Raw genomic sequence first — 23590 nt, forward strand, 5'->3', positions numbered from 1 at the left:
TTTTGTTTTCCTCCTTTTGCTCCGCAAGCGTCGTCTAAGGTGGTTATTCACTTGCAGCTGCTGAAAGTTTCTGCTTGTCTTTCCTGTCTACCGAAAAGCACAGTAAGTTCCTTTGCTGGCAGGTAGGCAGTAGAGGTGAGAATTGAATTGATCGCGAGTGCTCCGAGAAATTGACCCTGGGGTCATCTTCCCTTAAATTGGGTTCCACACACAAAGTTTCTTTTCTTCCCTGGGTCCTGCCTACTCCCAGCAGCAGAATTGAGTTGGGGGCTGTAATTATTTAAAGGAATTCTTAGGCACCAGGGTTGACTCTCCCTCTGTACCCTTAATCAAAATAGAGACCTTTTGTTACTGATGGTAGTTAATTAAAGGACTGGCGTCTATACCACTGTGGTGGATCTCTGGCTTGTTTATATTTTAAAATGAGGTCCGTGCCTGACGTACATGAAAAGAAGGGACCATAGCTGCTGTGGGGTTACCAACTGTCCTGAACATAACAGAACAGAACAGAAGAGAATTTTCTGTTTACTTTTGCTATTTCTCTGCCTCCTGTTCCTCCTGTGTCTCTTATTCCCCTTCCCTTCCTCGTTTCCCCTTACAGTTTTCTCCTCTTCCTTCCCTCCTCCTACGTCACTCTTTCCCACACCCCACAATGGAAAACCATGGGTTCCTTTAAAAAAAAAAATCTCAAGGCATAACCTGTAGGTTTCACAATGTTAGGATCTCACGCTGCACTAAATGAGGGAAAGCGCCTGCTGGCCACAGGTTCAGACCTTCTCTGTTCTGCTCATGGAGGAAAGCAGAGAGACCAGAAACTCCTGTACCAATGCTGACCTCTGTGAGCTAAGAGCTACTTTCTCTCCTATGCTCCTGTGACTAGCTCAAGCTCTGTCTGATGCCCACAGACTGTTTTCTTATTATTTTGTTAATGCCTTATTCTCCTCCTGCTCCTCTGCCTCCTCCTCCTGCAGTTTCTTCCTTTAAATCTTTAACAGTTTTTTTGTCCTTACCTAGTAGAATTTAAAAAAAAAAAAAAATGCATGGGCTGTCACAAATTTTCTCTGGTGCTTTTGGAGATTTTGCCCTGCAGTTGAGTTTGCATTCCTGGAGTGGACAGGGGAGAAGAGGAACACTGGGTTCCTGTGCAGCGAGGAGCTGAGTGTGCTACCCTGCCTGAGTCTGAGGGCTCGAAGCTGCCTTTCTCTCCAGATGGCCACAGAAAGCCTCTCCGTGAAAATCACCTGCTCTGTAGCAGCTCGCTCTTTACCCAGACTCCCTGCCTCTCCGCCTGCTCAGCGTCCTGCTGGCGCGGTGGAGTCACACCAAAAGTTCATCCTGATGCTTTCAAAGCCAGGCCTGGCTAAACTGTGTGTCATAGGTGGGCGTGTAGCATTTTCTAAACATTCTAGTCTTCAAGGACAGTCATTTGAAGTGTGACATGTTTTTCTCTTAGCTCTTCTCTTCACTTGGCACCATCTTATAAGATCCTAGCTGAATAGCACAAAAAGCGGCACGCAGGAATGGAGTGTGGCCTAGTCCCAACCCGTCCCTTCAGGTCTGTCGGAAAAGAATGCACACAGCTCCCAAAGCAGGCTTGCAGAGTTTGAGCTGGGAATTTCAGCCTTAGTCCTGGAAGAAGAGGACACCCAGCCTCCTGCCCAAGAGGAGGAGGGTTCAGAGATGAATCCTGCAGTGCCATTAGCAGGGAAGGGGAAAAGAAGGAAGAGCCTGTTTACTCTACTTCCTTTGAGTCTCCCTTTCATTTGAAACCAACTGCCACCGTCCTGCTGAAGCCCTGGCTGGAAGGCAGGGTTGAGGTGCCATTCCTGCAAGGAGGTTGTGCCTGTCTCTGCTTAACGTTTTATTTAATTTGTTAGACTCCATCTTATTTTTGTTGTTGTTGTTCTCTGCGTGTGTACACGTGTGGATTTGTGCATGGGGGTGCTGGTGCCTAAAGAGGGCAGAACAGGCCGTCAGCCAGATCCCCCAGAACTGGAATTACAGGTGGTGATGAGTCCTCTGACTTAGATGGGAACCCAACTCGGGTCCCCTGGAAGAGCGGTACGTGCTCCTAAACACCAAGCCATCTCTCCAGTCTCTCTGCTCAGCCAGCATTTTATAGTATCAGACCTAGCTTCACCAAGACCATTTCCTTCCACAATAAAACAAAAACAGGCATCTTGCCACCATTCCCACAGATAATGCGTGAGAGCCTCACTTTTGGAAGGAGGAGAGACCGTGAGAGCTCCCTGTCAATTCATCAGGAGTTCCCTGCAGAGTGGTTGACAGGATAACCATTCTGGGAAGGCAACTTTTACTGTTTCTTTAAAATTTAACTGGGATCAGGTCACAGTGTACTTTCCCTGGCTTCTCTCCTCACCTCTTCTTTCTTTTTATCTCCACCACCCCTTCTTTTTATTCCCACCCCACTTTTTTTTCCTGCCACAAACTTCAACAGAGATTCTTGCAGTTGATAATCAAAGTTTGATATCGTTAAATTAAACTATGCAAAACTGACTTTGGGGTTTTGCTCATGAAATAAACATTTGAAAAATAGTGTCTGGCGAGAAGGCTTGCACCGTGGCTGTGAAACCAGATTCATGTACACAGATATATAAATATTTGCGTGCATGAATATATATGTGTATGGTCTGTTTCGGAGCCTGTTAAAGCTGGTCCTCAAAAAGTATCTTTGTAGACCTAGGCAGCTTCTATACTTTCACCCATGAGGCTATCATGACGAGAACATAAGTACATTGAAATTAATGACATTATAATTGGTGATCTAACTGCCACTTGTCATTCAGATTACTTTATTATATTTTGTTTCAATTATGGCAGTTGAGCATCAAAGAGTCAGAGTACTTAGATAGAATTTTCTGTCCAGAAGCTATAGCACGCCTAAGCTTGGAAGCCTTGTTTTCCCCCTTCTCCCTAACAAGGAAGCTCATTTAGAAAGAAATGTTTATGTGAAGTGCTTGTCGGCTGGCATTTTTACTGGTCTACTAACCCAAAGGTAAAATATAAAGCCGTGTCTTTTCCTCGCTGGCTTGTTGTGAGTAGAAGGGTCCCTCCCTTGTTAGCTTGATAAATAATCTCACTAGGGGGACTCGGCTGTGTTTTTATGCTTGCTGTCTATTTTCTGCTTCCCGCAAATAAATTCCTGTACTCAGAGAGTACTAAAACTCCAAACACGTGGGATTTGCCCATTTTACTGCTGCTCTCCTGAAATATTTATTCGATCTGGTGTTTTTAATTAATTTTTTAAAGGAGAAGAAAAAGCCGTGATTAACATCAAACCAAAAATAAGTATTCATCTGTTTTGGGGGACCACTGGGTTTATACCTGAAAAGGCAGATGTTTTGAAAGGCTTTGTATGTTAAACTCTGTCTGATTTGTCGGGTTAAAGGCAAGTGTTATTGACTGGAGTTTTCTCATTACATATTTCCCTGTCTGTCTTTCCAGATTTAATTATTACACTGTTAATGGGAGAAATAAATAGGCATAGGAGTCTATCTAGAAGCAAGACAGTGGACAATTAACATCCGTACATTTGAAAAACGAAGCTGGTGTGAGAGTGAAAGTGAATTGGGGTCAGTGTTGTTCCACTCAAGTCCTGGGTATTTAATCTTAGGGTTTATTAACACCAAGGCGAGCTTGGTGCAGCGCAAGCCTCAACAAATATACCCCAAAACCATTGCAATAAAATAAAGTACAAATCAATCCATTCTGTAAATGACCAGAACGCTAAACACAACGCATCGTAGGTTCGCGGTGCGATGCTGAATGACGGATGGGTTGAGAGTTCTGGTTGTTAGGGAAACAATCACGTGACCTTAATGCCGGATGACTTCATTCACTCATCTTTTCTTGTTTTCAGAGAAGACAGTCTGCTTATTCGCCCCTTGTTGCGTGCACACAAGCAAGGTTTTATTTTCTGAGATTGGAAACTATTTTTTACAAAGGTACCTTGGACACACTTGCACCCAGGATGTCAGTGCATGTGACGAGCATCTCGGAGCCTGAAGCACCTGAGCAGGGGCTTATCTGGAACTCTCCCTTTCAAAGAAGAAGAAAATACACAGAAGGGGCCCTCAATGAGTACCCTGGCATGCGTGGAGATGGACCGTCATGACGTGGGACCTTATTTTCTTAAGCAGACACTGTGTGATTTAACTAAGACATTTCGCTTTGAACTGCTTTAGCTACAGAGATTATGAGAAAATTTTAAAATGCATACTCCAAGAACCAGTGACATTGAACATGTGTTAGGGCCACATGGAAGGCCACACCTGTTTGTCGGAGTTAGAATAAACATCCGTGCGCTCAAACATCCCACCCAGCCACTAACAGACTTGAAGGATGTGAGGAGAAGCTGCTGGGGGACAGCCATCTCCCAGGAGACAGAACTGATGTCGTCTTCAGTCCTTTAAACAAGTCCAGCTGCAGAAACTTGCATCCCCTATAAAGAAGTGGAGGGTACTGGGCACGAAGCAATGTAGGGGCCAGGTGACCATTTAGTACAATCTTGCTTAGGTGTCTACCATGCCAGTTCCTCCCCAGTTAGTCTGTCCCCAGCCTTCCTGGGTCACACACTCCAGCCTTTAGCCTCAGTTTGTACTGTAAGAACCCAAGCATCCTCTCCGTGGCCTCTTTTCCTGAGCAGAGTGAAGTGTGGCTCAGAGGATAGGACACATAACGTGATTAATATCTGGAGGTCCAGAGCCGTGACTTCTCATGGTCTTGGCCCCTAAGGACCCTTGTTGGTCTCCAAACAAATGATTCTGTACTTTGATTTTTAGGAAGCAATAGAAAAGGCTTTCCCTCTCAAAAATAATGATCACCATTCCAGCCGCGGTTTGAAACATAATTGATGACACATCTCCTTAAAACTCTATAATGTGTAAGGAGTCACTCAGGACCCTGCTGGGCACTGAAGATAAATCGGTGTTGGTCAATCACACCAACGAAAGCCCTGTTGAATTCAAGTTGTCAGAGAAATCGGCACTGGTACTGAAAAGAATACAATTTCCACATCTTGAAGATAGGAATTGTCCCTCAAAGAGGAGCATAAAGGATTAAATATGGTAATATATGTAAAGCACTTGGATTAAATATGTTAATGTATGTAAAACACCTGCACTGGGTAAACACCCCCACCATGTTCAGAGTGGACAATGTTACACGGGATGAAATTCTGACCTTGATACTTAACAAGCCTTGGTTTACATTAGAATGACTTTGTGATTACGGTATCGAACTCCCCCCACCCCCCTTTGCTTTAAAATAAATAATTTCAAACTCAGAAAACGGAGGTTGGTATAGAAGAATAGCTAATGGCTATTCTTTTATTAAAAATCCCATCACCCCTAAAAATATAAAATCATTGCGCTTTGGGGATCTCTCTGCTCAAATAATTTAGGAAAATTGTGTGTTAAACATTTAATATTGCTGTCATCCATCTCCGAGCTTTTATATGCTAATATGTATGCCCCGTATACATATTATACTAACACAGATGGCATGCAGCATTTTCCAAACTTGTGCGAACATGGACCCTGATTTTTAAACAACCATTTCCTGTAAATAGCATTGTGCTGGGGAAATTTTGGGAAAAGAAATGATGATTGCCTAAAGTATTAAAGTCCTGACATTTCTTTCATTTAGCACTAAAGAGCCCTTTTATTAATTTTCCCTGGTGAAAACCTTGTCCTCAGTGATTCATTTGCATTCCGCGTGTTCATTTTGCTCATCAGCCCAGAACAATTGTATATGATCCCGTCTGCAGTGTATACTCCAGGAGAGGAAACTATGAGTTGGGGGTAAATCCTATAGGGTCCTTCAATAATGACTTCCAGGAGTTGCCCCGCCTTCCTGGGCTCCCCAGGAGATCTCGGGAGTTCAGGTTGGGATCCTTTGCTTGTTTAGCACACCCAGAGGCCTTGTTTAACTTGGCTTAGCCTTTTGTGACTGGAGGAGCCATCCAAGGGACTCCAGGCTTCTGCATGGAATACATAATTTCCTAGGGTTCTGGCCAGAAAGTCTGTGGCTGTAAAAGCTGCCTTCGGTTTAGGGTTCCTTTATTAAAAAGATGGATATATCTCCTGCAACGTGAATACAAGATGGCTTGGGTGAGAACTGGGCGTGAAGGTTCACTCTCTCTGACCCTCTTATTAGTGCATCTGCCTTGGGGGACACATGGATCCCACCTTCACCCCCAAGCTCACCCCAACTATGTCCTTTGTTCTGAAGGCCCCATCAGAGCTTAGCTGGACACTATAGGTTCCCCTATTCAAGAAGAGAACTGATTGGCTCATCTAACACTGAATGAGCAGTAGCTAAAAGAGGGTCCTTAGGGCCAGCTTCTCACTTAATCAGATTTTTTTGAGACACAGATTAGATGAGGTTAACACAGTGTTCAGGTCCCAGTATGAGAGATTAAAATTAGTACTCACCGGCTTTGGAGGCTTGGGTGAAAGGGGTTGGGCACAAGCAGGTCTCTGAATCTAGAAGACGGGGTATCAGTCCCGGATGTTCCTAGAAGGGAGTGGGGTTTTCGAAACATTAATGTCCCACCTCACGCGTCAATTAAATCAGACCCTCAAGGAGTGGGTGTGAGCTCAGGCACCAGTGTTTTTTTTTTTTTTTTTTTTTTTTTTTTTCTCTAAACAATTCCAAGGCATTCTAGTATGGAAAGGGGAATGAGGAGTCCTGGAGAAGAATGCAGGGGGCACCAGCATCTATAGAAAATGCAGAGAGCCCAGCAGCCCCTGGCAAAGCTCCCACATTCTTGTCCTTCTGACGAGTCAGCATCTCCCAGGTCCAGTTTCAGATGAGGAAGGCAGAACAATCGCTTTGTGTTCCCCACTCCATCTGGACTCCTCAGGCCTTTAGAAACATCAACTCTATTCATGATGAGCAAGGCCAATGCAGTCAGATAAGGTCCCGCGGGGAAAGCAGACTAGGGCTGGAAGCCTCCAATTTAAACCTGACTTGGCCACAGCATAGCTCCAGGATGTAGGTGGGTCCCATTCCCCTGACTGACTTTTGGGATCACACGTCACCAAATTTTCTTTAAAAAGAAATGAAGAAAGAAAAGGAAGGAAAGAAGGAAGGAAAGAATGAAAAGAAGAAAGGGTGAGGGGGTGTGATTGACCTAGGAGCCAAGGAAGGTTATGCAACCAGCTAGGCACCTAGCAGCTCACAAATTTTGCAGTGAATTGAAGATAGAGGATTTGAACCAGTGGAATGATATAAACTTTTTACACTGGGATGCTTTTATGAAATGTTCTGTGCAGAAGAGAAAATTCTTATTCATTGATCAAATCAAAAATAAAGATGCATTCTCAAATTATTTGTACCAGTTTTTGCAGACACCAGTGACACCTATCGTGTCTGTCATCATTTCAAGAGGCACTTAAGTGTGTAGTAGGGACTACTGTGCAAGCAAGTCCAAGGAGAATGGTGCCCTCTTGAATTAACAAAAATGTTTGACCACATGCTGCCAGGCTCCTTAATTCTCTATTGAGGACAGATATACACGTGTTCTTGTGCTTGCACACACACACACACAGAGAGAGAGAGAGAGAGAGAGAGAGAGAGAGACCTATGTTGAAGATACTCATTGCTCTACCTTGTAAGAAGATGGGCCTGTAAAAATCTCCCCTACTCTTGAATGCTGAGATCACGTGAGAGGGAAGTCCATACCTTACACATTCTTGTGTTCGACACAACCCTGTGCGATGGTGCATCGGGCACACACATGGACCACAGCTCAGAGCTTTTCAAGCAAAGCACAGATCTCCCTGAATAAGCCACTGGCTAACCAAACAAGCACACCGATGTCTGATAATAGCCCTTAGAAGTTTGCAGAAAGTCCAAGATGGCATCTTTGCAACCTGCTAAAACCTAGAGAGCATCCTAGCTCTCTTCTAGCTTTTCAAAAGTCCCCTGACCTGGCAACTGCCTGTGTGTTTTGTGGAGAAAGTTTTCTTACCTGAACAACACACTGAATTCCTTTATTTGTATTTATGTATTTAATATAGCTAGTTAGCCTGGTCTCTGCTTTTTTAGCACTGACATCACAAGTGTGTGCCACTACACCTCTTGTTTTTTTTCTCATTCTTGCAAGGCAAACACATCACCAACCCAGCCCCCGCCTTAGCAGGTGATTTCTTTAAAGATCTATTGACAAAGAACTTTTTATTTTGACTGTTTGGCCATCAGAAATGTACATTTCAAGTATTTTTAGTATTGAATTAGACAAACAGAGGGTGCTGTTTCCATACTGGAAAATGGACGTACTGTTGGAGATTCGTCTAGAACAAGCAGAGGGCTTGGGCATGTGTGTGTGGATCTGCAGAGGATCTATGAGGAGGGAAGCATTGTCTCCAGCGCAGTCCAGGAGACGGAGACAGTGTTGGGCTCAAGAAAGAATTGGCAGGTCAGCCAGGAAATAAATGTGGTGAATGACTACAAAGCAGGAGAGAGGAAGGAAAAAAGGAAGGAAGGCAGGAAAAAAGGAAGGAAGGCAGGAAGGAAGGAAGGAAGGAAGGAAGGAAGGAAGGAAGGAAGGAAGGAAGGAAGGAAGGAAGGGTGGGAGGAGACCTGGAGTATTGTGAGCATCCCTCCTCTCTGTTTTCACCTAGAACTCATTCCCAAGTGGCAACCCATCCAGGCAGCCCACCTTCTTGTCTGCCGACATTGCTCCACGCCTTTTCACCAGGTAAAGAAGCCCTTGTGCGTTCAGGGCCAGTGCTCTGTCGCTCTTTTCTGTACCGTCTGTCTTGTCACGGTTCACAGTATTGGGGAGAAGAACAGGAGGGGTGTTTCTTCGAAGAACTACATGGGAATTTGGTCACGTGTCTGCCATTAACATCAATCGCAGATGCCTGGGCAAAAATGCCTGGCACGTTCTTACACGCTTCTCTTTGAATACCGTCCCCTCTGGGGTTGCTACCAGACTCCCCTCCACTGATACAGGATTTGGGGGCTTTGAAGTCAGTTGTGGGAATTTCACTGCTTTCTTTGACTCTAGCAAATTGCTCCAAAATGCTACAAATGTAGAAAAGACTAAGAAAGCTTTAACTGCAGCTTAGAGATAGAATCCCCTTAAGCCAATGACAGAAAAATGTGTTTCTTCTTTCAGTTTTTAATTTGTGAGTTATGTCTTAAAATATAGCAATGCAGTCTTAGTCTTCCCCTAGGTGGAGAAAAGAGAAAACGGAGTGGAAGGTGGTGAGCAAAGGGAAGGATTGGCAGCCATGATTATTTGACCTTGTTGCCTTTAGTGGAAACCTCTGAATGGAGGGGAGACTGCCTACAAAGAAATCACAGACACGAACAATGTGGGGTAGGCGCATTCCCAGCGTCCATTAAGATGTGAGTGACTGCTGAGACAAGTGCACAGTGCCCAGTTCACAAGCAGGAGTGGAGGACATAGAGGGGAGGCTCGTTCCCTCCTTAGAGCCAGAGGATTGTGTTCCTAGCATACTTCAAACTTGTCTTAGCCCTTTTCCTCACGGGGTGGATGCAACAGGGCTATACTGCATTTCTTTTTGAGAAATCCCTCTGAGTTATTTTAGTCTGGTAGTATCTGAACACTCCAGCGAGTTAGAAGAGAAATATGGAGTGGTCGAAATGACCGCTAGCAGCTCCCCAGGCTTCAGTTACCGACTCCATAAATTTAAGGATTTGGCATGGCCCAGAGGTTTTCAAACTCATTTTTATTTTGTTTGGTTTCAGCAGAGGAATCGTTTGTAAAATGAGAGTTTATGTGAGATCACCATATAAAAGAGAGATGGGAGCTGCTGAGTGGAGCTGGCCCTCCAGGATGCTGGCTTTCCTCCCTCTCAGTCATCCACAGTCCCTGTGCAGGTCCGGGCTCCCTATGGACCACCGAGGTCATCTTTGGGGAATTATTCTCTCCAGGGCATTCTTAGCTCAGCCAGCCTCTGATGTGAAAAATAAGCCCTTCATTTTCCTGCTGGAGATACTCAGGCTCTCCTAAATGGAGAGCCAACGAGCAGGCACAAAGATCAGGCCTTCCTAGTCTTGTGACTTTGGCCAAGTTTCTACCATTCTCCATGTCTCTCATCTTCTAATCTTTCAGATAGGGAGAGGGGTGTCACAAAGAGCCCTGTGGGATTTCTGCAAGTGAAATGACCTAGCTGAGATGGCATTTAGGAAGTGCCCATGCCAACTGGCTTTTCTGTCACTCAGGGACAGCAGAACTGACCAGTGGCAATCTTGTCTCCTTTGACTCAAAGCAAATACACACTGATTTTCCTCAGGATTCAAGGGGACCCAGTTGTCTATTTTGCAGATGCCTGTGCCTTTCTTTCTTACCTTCCCATATTTGGTTCTTCACCTTTACCCAATCACCCTGAGAGAAAGCTCTCCAGTTTATAGCACGCTGGGCTGTGATTCCATGCTTAGCCTTACGCAGAACAAATTCACAATAAAGGTTTGCCGGATTGACTCCCTGGATTATGCTTGTGTCTGTATCCATGGCCTTGTGAGAGCAAACTATATGCGTGTTTTCTCAGTCCTGTGTTCCGGAACTAACATAGATGGCATGGGACTGGTCATGGGGATATTTGCAAGAGAGGACAACATAGCTCTAAAAGGAAGGATTCCTTCCATGCCTCTACATACGCAGATGGTCAGTTTTTACACCGTGGACAGCACACCTCTCTGTACGGAGGCCATGGGGGAAAACTGCTCAACAGGCAAACAGCAAATGTGTGATTACTGCTATTCTTGCTCTGAAGAGACATAGAAGAGAAGAAAAAAAAAAGTCTTCATGGACTGGGGATGTCAAAGAAAAACCTCTGGAGAGGGGAAAGTTTTGAGCAGATGTTTAGGCCATGGAACATGTTAAGGCTTGCCAAGAACCAAGGAGGAACAGGAAAAGAAAAGGGCCAAGGAGGAAGGGCCAAGGATGGGGAGAGGGAATGGATTAGTAAAATCTCTGAAATGTGCTATCATTGTGATAAAAGTTGATTTCTCTGTTCCCCAAAGCCAGCCACTCCTTTACTATCCAGATGTGTTTGACACAGCACACAGCCTCGGTACCTAGCTCAGTGGTCATCTTAGCCTCCTGAGCCAGCACAGAAACTCACTAGAGTGTTCTAGACTGCTTTCTTCCATTGTATAAACACCATGACCTAAGCAGTTTAAGGAAGAAACTCTTTATTTGAACTTGCGAGTTATAGCAAAGTCAGGAACTCAAGACAGGAATGCAGAGGTAGAGACCACGGAGGAACAATGCTCATGGGCTTCCTCTAAAGCTTGTATTCAGCTACGTTTCTTACTCTGGCCAGGCCCATCTACCTAAGGATGGCACTGCCCACAGTCAAGGAAATGCCCCCACTGATGTGCCCACAGGCCAGTCAGATGGAGGCAATTCTTTAATTGAGGTTCTCTCTTCCCAAGTGGGTCAAGTTGACAACCAGGAACTTCCTAGAACAGTAGAAATGTAGACATGTCATTGGGAGAGAATCCTGAGAGGAAGTGATGAGGGTCTGAGCATCGGCTATACGGTGTTGTCTTGTGTGTGTCTGAGCACCAGCTATACGGTGATGTCCTGTGTGGGCCTGACTATTGGCTATACGGTGATGTCCCGTGTACATGTTTTCTTTGAACAAGTTGGATTTGACCAGGGCTTTCCTGACAACCCTGGTACCATAGGAGTCATATGAAAGTTTGCAAAATCCCTCTCCAGACCCAGAGCAATTAAAAGAGAACACAGGTTGCTACCCAGGTGTAATGGTTTTTGACACACTTCCTCAGTGTTTCTAATGCACAGCCAAGGCTTAGAAACAGGTCACAGTGAGGTGCTTCTCAGCATCTGGTTCCTGCATCACCTGGGTGCTGCTTTGCTCTACCCAGAGTGTGTGAATTAGGTAGCTGGGGAATGAGACTTGAGAATGTGCATATTTCTTGTGCTCACCTGTGAAATGTGTGTGTGTGTGTGTAGTGGGTACAAGTGTGTATATATACATGCATGCACATGTGTGTACCTGTGTATAAAGGTGAGAGGAGATAGGATTTCCTCAGAAACTACGCCTTTCTTTTTGAGTAAGAGTCTCATTGACCTGTAACTCATCAAGTAGGCAAGCAAGCTAGACTAGCAGTGTGGTGAGCCCCAGGATCCACCTGTCCCTACCTCTCCAACATTGGGGTTGGGAGTATGTACATCACAAGCACTGGTTTTTTTGTTGTTGTTGTTGTTTTTCCTTTCTCATGTAACTCCTCAGAATCGAACCCTGACCCTTGTGTTTGCAAGGTAAACATTTAAGTGCCTGGGACAATTCCCCAGACCTCAAGAATATACAGGTGGTGCCAGAGGAGGAATCAGGTTTGAGCTTTGGAGGCCTACATTTTCAAGACTCTTAAAAGCAGTTTAATCTAAGACTCAGGTGCCATTCTCAAGTCTGGAGTTAGCACCCACATGGCCTCAGCATTTATTTATTTATTTATTTATTTATTTATTTATTTATTTATTTATTTATTTATTGAGATAATGAGGTTCAACTGGGGACAGCCCTGCTCTGTGAGGGACATCCAGCAGCCTCTGGAGATAGTTTAGATGGCCATGATTGGCAGGGAGTATGCATTGGTCCTCCAGTGGGAGATATCCTCGCTCTACAATACCCAGGTCAGCACCTCAAGCCATTGGCCAGCCCCAAATGCCAATCATGCTAAGGTAGAAAAATGCAGTGTAAAGTCCATGGACGGTGTACGTGTGAGTATACATACAGTTGCAATAACCAAGACTCAGCTTCTGGATGTCAGTAAGAACGAGGAGCGTTTGCTTTGTGGGGAAAGGTCTGAGGGTCTGCTCAATGGAAAATGGGAGCTCTTCACTTCCCAAACAATCGAGTCAGCTCCAGGGCCGTCCTCTGCAGGGGGGTTGTAAGGATGAAGGGAGGAAACCTAAGCCAAGTGTGATGCTGCTGCTTTCCTTCACCTCTTCATCCAGACCTGGGTCTTGAAGACCATGTGCAGAGACTGAGATGCTGGCCCTTGCTGCTCACCCTGTCGATGTGTCAAACAGGCAGAAGGGCAGCTTCCCAGGTGTCTGGGATTGAGAAGCAATAGCAGCAACCGGGTCATCGCTACGTGCCAAACTCAGGATGGCCGTCAGATGATAAATCAGGCAGTCAGGGAGAATAAAACCTGATGCCTCGTTTTTGATGATATGTTTGAGACCTAAATATAGGAGAGCTCCCATGTAAATTGTGTGTGTGTGTATGTGATGTGCATATGTATATACAAATGTTTGTGTGTATGCAGGTGCACATATATAGGTACATGTGTTCAGAGACCAGGGAACAATATCAAGTGTCCTTTCTCAGGAACAACCCACCTTTAAAAGAAACATTTTTGCGTATATCAAATTGTATGTGTACACTCATATGTGCCCAAGTGAGCATATGCCACAGTGCACCCATGATCATCAAAAGATAGGAGTTAATTCTTTCCTGTAGGGTCCACCTTTTGGGTTCCATGGATGGAACTCGGGTCTTCAGGTTGGTGACAAGCATATTTACCCCCACTTATTTGAGTGGAGGATACAGTCTATCACTGGCCTGGAATGCACTGACTGGCTGTCAAAAACCTATCTGTCCCTGCTTCCCTATCCTTGAGGTTGTAGATGGCTCTGCTAGCCCGGCCTTTTTACATGGTTCTGGGACCTGAACTTGGGTTCTCATACTTAGGCACCCTCCCAATGGAGCCATCTCCCTTGACTTTTCCTGGGATTTGATAAAAACAAAATATTGAGAAGACAAACCAGCCACACAGCCGTGCAAGCAGAGACAATAATTGAGGCTGAATTGGTATCCCAGGCTTCTCCTTTTTACCTGATGGGGCAGAGTTTGAACCTGGCCTTATCTGCCTGGGAGTCATGATGTGAGTTCCAACAGGAACCCAACAAAGCATAGCAGGGACACCCAAGTACCATCCAGAGATACCTGCCTGACCCATTTCCTCTGCAAACTGCCCAGATCCCCGTAAGAGTTCAGTCACAGAGTCAAAGCATCCTGGCTCTCATGTGCACGCAAAATGGATTTTTAGCGACAGATTTTATTGAGTAACCCACTCCTTCTTCCCCTACCCCCACCATCGGAAAACATATTGTCTTCTTTACCGTAGTTCATTTTGCTTTCCGAGGTGATTAATGAATTAAAGATGCAGTGTATTTATTCTTTTGCCTGATTACCATTCTGTAATAAATCTCAGCTCCGGAGCCTGTCGATAGGAGAAGGCCAACCTGCTGCTTTGTAAAATATAGCTTTGTACGCTAAGCTTAACTTCCAGCCCTCACATATAGGAGAAAAGTCACCTTAGAGCCTTATAAAGTAAGTGCGAAGCTCAAGGGGACATTGGCTGATGGGCGGAGTATTCTGTTTCTGGGGGCAAACTCCTGGGACATAGGCAAGCCTGTTACCCTGCCAGAAGGCCTCCTTGTTGGGAACGCAGAACACTGAGTTGTTGAGCTACCATGGAGGTGGTAGGGAAAAGCAGAATCTGAGGCAACCCAAACTGGCCTTGAACTCACTTTGTGGCCAAAGTTGAACCTTTAATCATCCTGCCTTGACCTCTCTAATGTTGTGATTCCAGGCTGAACTGCCATCCCCAGCCCTACAGTTATGGGGATCAAAGCCAGGGCTTCTTGCATGAGAGGCAAGCATTCCACTAACCTGCCCAGCATCATCTTATCCATTTAGGATGGTGTCCTCTGCAGAGTGGTCCCATTTCTAGATAGCTAATCAAGCTATTATGACAAGGCACTCTGGAGTGAGGTCCCTGGCTTCACATTTGTCTTCCCAGCAGGAGAAACAGGTCCCTGGATGATAAAAACCCATCTTGTATGGAATAGAAAACTAAGCTATGATTGCAGAAGCCTGCTGCTGGCCTAGGACCGACGTCACCTTATCACTTTTGAGCTCTGGGATCTTGGGCATTAGGCAGGGTTTTATAAACCTCATCCTGGGATTATTGGAAGGGTGTCTTGGTCTCTCCAACACAGGGTAAAAGGACAGGGCAAGGGTCCACCTTCTGATGGCCAAGCTTTATGGAACCTCATTAAATGTGACCTGTCTCCACACAAGAAGGACATAAGAAAGCAAAACAAATGAACCAACAAGTGGAATTTTCCTTTCTGTTTTTTTGAAAGATTTTTTTTAAAGAGAGACAAACAGAAAGACAAAAATCACAAAACAAAAGCCGCAAATTGGACAATGGATGTATTTTTGTGTGAACACACATATGCCTTTGTGTATGCACACAGGCATACATGCATCTGAGGATGTTTGTGAACGTGTGTCATATATATATATATATATATATATATATATATATATATATATATGAAGGCTAGGGGCAACTCCTGGTGTTCCTTAGGTGCTGCTCACTTTGTTCTTTGAGGCACGGTCTCTCACTGACCTGACACTGGTCAAGTTGGTTAGCCTGGCACAGGAGCCCCACTGATCCTTCTGATGCTACCTCCCTAATGCTGGGATTACAAACACCATCTCCCCTAGTTTTTATTTCATGGTCTTTGGGGAATTGAATTTCGTTATTCATGACGGCAAGGCAAACACTGTGTTAACTGAGCTATCTATATTTTAGTCAGCTTTTTTGTTTTGTTTTCTTGCCCACCAAACAGATAGAAAACTGAATTTGGCTCCCATGGGTCACAGGTTAAAAAACCCACATCCTGGATTATTGGGGATCCTCCATGACAGGAACTTGAATTCTACATACATGCTATGGATATCTTCCATGGCTTGTGATCTCTGATCAGAAGTTTTGATCTGAGATAAATCAATAAAAATGTTAATTCCTATGGCTGGATGATGTCAGCTCCTAGCCAACATGTGTAGGCTTTGGGTCTTGATTGACCATGGGGCAAGGATCCAGCTGTCCACAGAGACCTACTGAAGGCTAGCATGGACAGTGATATGTTCTATCTGTCGATAAGCCCAAGGAAAGCATCACGGAAGCCAGTCTGTACACACGTAGCATCTGCTGCCATCATACTGCAGGTGTCTTCATTGGTTGGCATTCCTTACAGAACTCACCATAATAGGCTCTGATGGATCAGAATCCCCCATGCCTTATGGTTGCAGATCTGCCGTAATTCTCCCTGACCACCTTGATTCAGAACACTTGCCCACAATCTTGCTTTTCATCAGCAGAGGAGGTGGGCTGTACAAAGGTCATCAGCTGGTGCTAAGTGCTCCCTTTCTCTAGAGTTTCCAGGAAGTAAAGGGAGTTAATAAACACAGGACTCCTTCATGTCTCCCCGACCACAGCAGTCATTAGGCTAACTGACGTGTGACTTATAAATGAGCCATCACAATGGGTCCATAATAGTTCCCATGACCTGCATCTGGACTTTACCTTCACTCCGTTGATCTTATTCTGTGGGCTTTTTCCCTCATTTTTCTTCTCCTCAATTTTATCTCTTCTTCTTGTGCAACTAGAAGGAAAAAAGACCCTTCTGGGTAACAACCGGAAGACACATTCCTACATGGTGCCTATCCTGGTTACATTTTTCATCAACCCGATCTGAGCTAAAGTTATCAGGGAAGATCAACCTCAGTTGAGAAAAACGCCTCCATCGGATTGGCTGGTAGGCAATTGATTGATTGCCATCATTGGCGAATGATGGTTTTGAGAGGCCAGGTTGTTATTGTGGGTGGTGCCACCTTTGGCCAAGTGGTCCTGGATGGTTTGCAGACGTAGGTCGAGTACGCCAGAGAGAACAAGTCGCTGAGCAGTAATCCTCATGGTCTCTGCTTCAGTGCCTGCCTCCAGGTTTCTGCCCTGCTTTACTTCTGCCTTGACTTCCCTCAATGATGAACGGAGACCAGGATGTGTAAGCGGGTGAAACCCTTTCCTCCCTGCATTACTTTTGGATGTTTCCTAACAGGAATAGAAACTGAACCAAGACAGAAACCACAGAGTGAACTGCTGTGGTGACGGACCTAATCAGATTTTGGAGGAGGACTTTGGAAGGAGCTCGGAACTTTGGGGTGGAAAAGCCGTTGTCTTCTCAGAGCTTAACGAGCTGTTTTGGGTACTTGAAAGTTAATGCTGAGAGCAGTGCAGGTAATGGAGGCCTGGTTTGTGAAGTTTTTAGGGGAAGTTTTAGTCATTTAAGACTATCTGGGCTGTTTGTGTGATATTTTGAATTAAGACTACGTGGCTCCAATCAGCGGGAACAGAGGAATCAGTTGTGATTCAGAGACCAACACTACTGAGGCAAAACCTGTGCTTTACTGGGACAATCGATGCTGGTGAGCTGGAATTGAAACATTTATCGTGATTAAGAAGAGGCCAGCATCACTAAAATAAAATCTTCTGGGAAGATGTGTGGTCCTGAGAGGAGTAACGACGTATCTCGTGCTGGTAGCCGTAATTGGGCAATACATACGAGTCTTACAGGTGATACTGGTCTTAGATGAAAGGGTCATGGAGAGCAGCTGAGGCAGGCACGAGGTGAAAGGGGAGCCTCCATTGTGGTGGAGATACCAGGATTGAAGGGGTCTTAATTAAAGAGAGGTTGGGGCTTGGCACCATGTGTCAGGGTCAGACTCTCTGAAGAGATGTCAGGAGTTCACTGGTGAAGGTACATACGGCTCTGAAATCCCAGCATACTGGAGGTGCCAGGACTATGGGACAGCCACCAAGGATAGCAGCACATGGGGCGTGGAGCTGGCCTGAGCCTGTGAGATAAGATGTGCGTGCTGCAAGTGGGGGAAGCTGGAGAAGCGGAGCTGCACCTGGAAGATCCCGACTAAATCCTAGGTACAGTACATTGAGCTATAAGATCTGACTTATGACATTGAAGTTTGCTTTGGTTTTGTTCAAACTGTACCCGATTCCTCCCTGTTGGAGCATGAAAGTATTTAGCTTGTTTCGTTTATTGGGTTTGGTTCTTTTTTGGTTTTGTTTTACTTTCTTTGGTAGGAGCCCGTAGCTGAGACTTTGGGTATGTTACAGAGGCTTGGGGTATTTTAGAGAGACTTTGAATGTCTCTCTAAGGAAACTAAGCTTCTAAAGTGTGAATTTTTAAAGACTAGGACATTTAAAATTGAGATGTGTTTTATATTGTGATATTGATATTAGTATGAGCTCTTGGTGGAAACAAAGAAGGAAAGGCTATGGTTTAATAGTTGTATTGATGTGTCAAATTGACATGGGGTCAATTGTCCTGGTTTATGTTCTTTATTTCTTTCTTTCTTTTTGGTTTTTGTTTTGGTTTGGTTTTGGGTTTTTTTTTTTGTTGTTTTGTTTTGGCTTTTTGAGGCAAGGTTTCTCTGTAGCTTTGGAGCCTGTTTTGGAACTAGCTCTTGTAGACCAGGCTGACCTTGAAGTCACAGAGATCCACCCGCCTCTGCCTCCCAAGTGCTGGGATTAAAGGGGCACACCACCACTGCCCCGTCAATTTCTTAACCTTTCCACCCACAAGTTACTCTGGGTTATGGTGTTCTATCACAGAAGTAGAAACCTAGCTAAGATAGTGAACCAAACTCACTAATAACACTTCCAATCTATTCTGCAACAACAACCAAAAAGCTTACCAAGGTAAGGAGGAGAGTGGTAATCCATATGACTTCAATTTAATTATTCATGGATTTCTGGAGTCCTTGAGGGACTATCCGTGGTCTTGGGAGAGGAGACTTTGAAAAAATGTGTTCCACCTGAAAGACATCCTACCTACCTAGAAAGGGTCTTTTTGACCATGAAGTTACAAACTTTCAGCTGCCCCAAATGATGCCTTCTAATTCTTCTCTGAGAAGGCTGCTGACACTTTGTCTACGTGAAAACTGCCGGAGGGTAAAAGCACTCCTTCCTACCAGCATTGCTCTGCGTGCATAAGGACCACCACAGGGTACCTGCCAGAGATCCTTAAATAGTCAACCTCATGCCTAGGTGTCTTGGTTTCTGCTATTTATTTGTCTAAGAAGCGACATAGATGGGGCCCATTTCCAGTCTTAAGCTGTTTACCAGCTCCTTTTACAAACATAAAGTGAAATAAATGCAAAGATATTTAATATTATTTTAAACTCCATGTGTCAAAATTATCATATCAATCTTACTCAGAAATTGCATTCATGACTTATTTTTATAACCATTTGTTTTGTTCCAAGTCTTTGAAACATGATAGGGCTCGCCGTTTGAATGCTATGTGCTCCACAGTGTCAATGTAAAACCAATTCTGAGTCTGACCTTCAACACAGGTGTGTGAGGGAAGAAAAAAGTGAGATGGCTTCAGGTTTTAAATATGACAGTATAATAGTTAAACTTAGATAAGATTAGTAATTTGGCTCTTCAGACACTGGCCACATTTGAAGTGCTTTGAATGTGCCTGTGGCCCGTGGCTAGCACACTGGTCAAGCCACTAGGCCACAGGTTTGAAGGTTGAGAAATCTGGTTCAAACTCTCTAATTACAACTTCCCTAGTTTCTGGATGGTCCAGGGGTTTGTGGATACTCTTTAGCCCATGTGTTAAACATATGTGAGGGGTAGCTCGTAGTTTTCCTGTACAGTGGAAATCCCTAGGCTAACACCTGCACATCCTGGGAGCCTCATATCTGCCAAGGGGATGGATGGACAAAAGAAGGATGATGATTAAAAATATTAATAAAGTGTCTGGTAGAGATTTCTGAGAGCAGGAAGCCTTGATCTGAGGCAGGGGCAGGGCCATTGCTGAAGAACATAGCATTCAGTGAAAAAATAGGGCTTTGTCAAAGACATTGAGGCTTACAAATGAGGACTATGGAACTGGGGAGATGGTTCAACTGGTCGAGTGCTTACCTCGCAAACATAAGGAGCCCAGTCTTATCCTCAGAACCCACATTAAAAGAGTCAAGTATGTGCACGTTGTAATCCTGGTGCTGGAAAGGCAGAGACAGAAAGAACCCTGACTCTTGATATCTAGTCTGTCTGCTGGGCTTCTGACTAGTGAAAGGCCCTGTCTCCAAAACATAGAACCTGAGGTTGGTACCCATGGCTGTCCTCTGACCTTCATATGAAAGCATGAACATACATATCTATATGCACGTGTGCACTTGAAAACCATATTACACACACACAGAAACACATAAACACACACAAACATACACTACACATACACACACACACACACCACATAGGCTTTCGATGGGGGGACACACCATATTTAAGTCATAACAAACCTGAACACTGGCCACTCTGGTCCTGAGTTTGGGGAAAAATGGCTCATGTTGAGATTTGAGGTACCATTGCGTCCATTCCTGGTTGCCTCAGGACCTAGCTTAGCTGTCAGGCCCACTGAAGGCACGCAACACATGTGTTATAAATAGATGAAACCTAGTAGTTACCAAAGAGAAGCCCCACTTTGGAAGCCACTCTTACCAAGTTCCCAAGCACACTGACTCCAATTTTCTCAACTCAAAGGTTGTCATTCAAAGTTATGAGTGTTTTTGTTCCAGTTGTCCTGTGTGTGTGTGCATTCATGTGCATACATCTGTATGTGTGTGTATTTGTGTATGCATATTTGTGTGTGTTTATATATGTGTATTCATGTATGTGATGTGACTCTGTGTGTGTGTGATTGTGTGGGTTTCAAATGTTCAGTTGATTGCGCTTGCTTTTCAAACTCCAGAGTCTTTTGTAGATACCGCCCCCTCTTTCTCTTGCTTCAGATCTTCTTGGTCTCTGGATTTCATCAGCTCGGTCTCCAATATTATCTGTGGCTATGGAATTTCCCTCTAGAATTGTGTTAGTGACAGAGACATGGAAGAGAACAATCCCGACAGAGCCCAGACAGCGATCCGGTAGGAGAGCCCTCCAGCGAGTGTCTGTGCTCAGCTTGCCACATCTGTCCATCTGATCACCAAATGCTAACCTGATGTGATCCGGAGCAAGGAAGCGATACAGAGTGAAACGCAGCCCTGTCAGCAGCTTTCGCTTCTGACCCTTCCTCTGATTTTTAAGAGAATTCGTGTTTAACATCTTAATTAGGGACCCGGAATGAGCAGCAGTTTCTTTCTCTTTCTTCCTTTCCGATCTTTTTTTTAAAATGAACATCTTGTAATTTACTCTGGAAGTAAATTATAGTCAATTTATCTGCAGCGACAAGTCAATAAAACAGGGGAGGTCTCTAGCTCTTCAGCCTCTAGCTTTTCAGTCGCTTAGTGCTGGTTTCCCGCCTTTGCTACAGAGGGAGACACGGGGCTGCAGGTAAACGAGTCGGGAGGTGCTGCGTGGCTGCTTTGACTTCTGCTGTCTGTTCCTTGGAGATCTCTCGGGAAGAGTCGTTCCGTCTTGCCAGCTGTTCTGAGTTCAGAATTTGAACAGAGCTGCACATTGTTAAGCAGAACCAGCCAGGGCTTTCTGAGTGTTGTGATGTGGATGGCCAGTATCATTCAAGTGGTAAACCATACAGCAGTCTGCTTTCAGCGGTGGCTGTTCTAATGAGGGTGTCTGTTGTGTGTGTGGACACACCATTCGGAGCCCAAATCCAGGGGCCTCCGAGAGTCGGGTTCATAGTGGTGCACGCTCAGTTAATATAATAGCTCAGCCCACTCAAACCACACTCAGAGCCTTTGGGCTTGACACTTGTGTCAGAGTTACACTGTGGTTTCAGAGATGGCAATTAAAGTCAGCTTCCCCCAAAACAAACACACAGGGAGTATGGAGCTAGACGAGGCAGCTGGAGAGGGGGTTCCTATGGGGTTTTGTGGGTCCAGGAGAGAAGTGCATGGCTCCAGCCAAGATCTGTAAGCAAACCCTGGATTTAAGCTGCCTCGCTTCTAAAAGGGAAGCAGGAAGGTTAGTGGGTGACCATCTCTAGAATTTGAGAAGCCTTCTGTAACCAGGACCCCTGGAACATATATGAAAGCCGTCTAGGAGACTCTTGCTTTATTTTTGTGGTTTTCAACCTTCCTAATGCTGCAACCCTTTAATACAGTTCCTCGTGGTGTGGTGGCCCCAATCATAAAATTATTTTGCTGCTACTTCATAATTGTAATTTCACTACTATCACAAACTTATGTAAATATCTGATATGCAGGATATCTGATAAGCAATCCTCCAAAGGGTTTCCGCCCACAGGTTGGGAACTGCTGGTCCAGAAGCTTGACTTCAACCTTTGTTGTTAAAGTGGAGATGACGTCTCTGTTTACCAGGGCTGTAGCCTAGGGACCAAGGACTGTGTCCTCACCTTTAGTGAAAATTCCCACAAGGGTTTCTTCAAGAGGGCAATAGCTGTTTCTATGACTCACTCCTTTCTGGATTTGTTTAATTTTGAATTTTGTTTGTTTTTGCGATAGGATCTCACTAGGAGGCTTGGACTGGCCTTGAACTCGAGATCCTCCCTCCTCCTTATCTGCAATGCTGGGGTGGCGTGGCTGGGTCTCCTCAGCCTGCTTTCTCTCTTCATATGAGAATCCCACCCAAAGTTTGGCCCAAGGTTTCTATTTCATTTTAATTTTAGCTCAAAGAATGGCTGAACTCTTGTCATATGAAATTACGTGTGAGATGAGTGTAGTAACCAAAGGGAAGGGTACCCCACCATTATGCCAGGACCCGTGAGAATAGGTCCACCAATCAACTCCTTCTCTCACTCTCTCCATCTTTCCTTCATTTCCTGGTTTAACATCACCCTTCCTGGATTAACTCAAGTATAAATGGACACGATTCCCTTTCTTGCCCTTTCTGGAGCTTTCTGACAATTATGGTGAAAACTAAAATGGTCGTAAACGACCAGAAGAACCCAGGACTAAGTCAGTTTATCTGCAGCAGACTGTTGATCTCCTGCTGGCTTGTCCGGTGAGATGCTCAGATACCAATCAGCCCCCCATTCTGATACACAGAGGTGGGAGAGTCACTCTCTACCCATCATCAGACAACACTGCCCTTCTTAAGCAACCATCGGGTCCCAGATCAAAACTTTCTTTCTCATACTGCCTCAATTAGCTTTTGGCATTGCAAGATTTGGCCCCACAGTGAGTACATCTCTGCACTAACACTCACCCCTCCCCCTGGAATGAATCTGTTTTCTCACCCTTCACCTTCACTTTCCCATAGCACTGGGCATACATGAGGCCTTTAAGGCCAGCTAGCTGGACAAATGAGAAATGACACATGACCCCTCCGCTTTCATTAATGATCCACATTACGAAGGGATGGCTATGTTCTGCTGTAATGGAGAGTACCTTCTTTAGTCTACACATCTCCCAGGAATTGAGCCATTCATGTAACATTTTAGAAGCTTGAACATGCCCAAAGCCACATAAAGAACAAACGTCAGGCCTGGACTATGAACTGTGGGCTATGGCAAGTGCCTATGACCAAAACAGCACTGTCTTTGGATTATCCCTGGGATCCGTTTCCTTTTGTTCACATCCAGGGCACTTTCAACTCCCCCTTTGCACCTGGGAGCCTGGAAAATTCTGCGACAAGATTGTTGGCAAGGGGAAGTTCGTTTTCTCTCCCTTCTCTCTCCAAACTGCTGATCTTGGCCATTCTTTAATTTTCTCCTCCAAAAATGGAAACGTGGGGAAATTACCTTGGCAGGGAAGTCTCG

At 44.9% G+C, this 23590-nt stretch overlaps 1 protein-coding gene across 3 annotated transcripts in view; it reads left to right on the top strand.

The window, feature by feature from the left end:
• Maf (MAF bZIP transcription factor) overlaps positions 1–23590 on the top strand; it is a 332439-nt gene that overhangs the window by 17827 nt on the left and 291022 nt on the right. Inside the window, exon 3 of one of the 3 annotated variants that reach the window (XM_057754221.1) lies at positions 3881–3990. The exons of the other annotated variants lie outside the window; for them this stretch is intronic. The gene's annotated coding sequence lies outside the window, so the exon portion shown is untranslated. Of the gene's footprint in view, positions 1–3880; positions 3991–23590 lie in introns of those variants that run through there. 3 annotated transcript variants of the gene reach the window in all.

Source organism: Chionomys nivalis, chromosome 21, assembly GCF_950005125.1.
Source record: "Chionomys nivalis chromosome 21, mChiNiv1.1, whole genome shotgun sequence".
Taxonomy (NCBI): Eukaryota; Metazoa; Chordata; class Mammalia; order Rodentia; family Cricetidae; genus Chionomys; species Chionomys nivalis.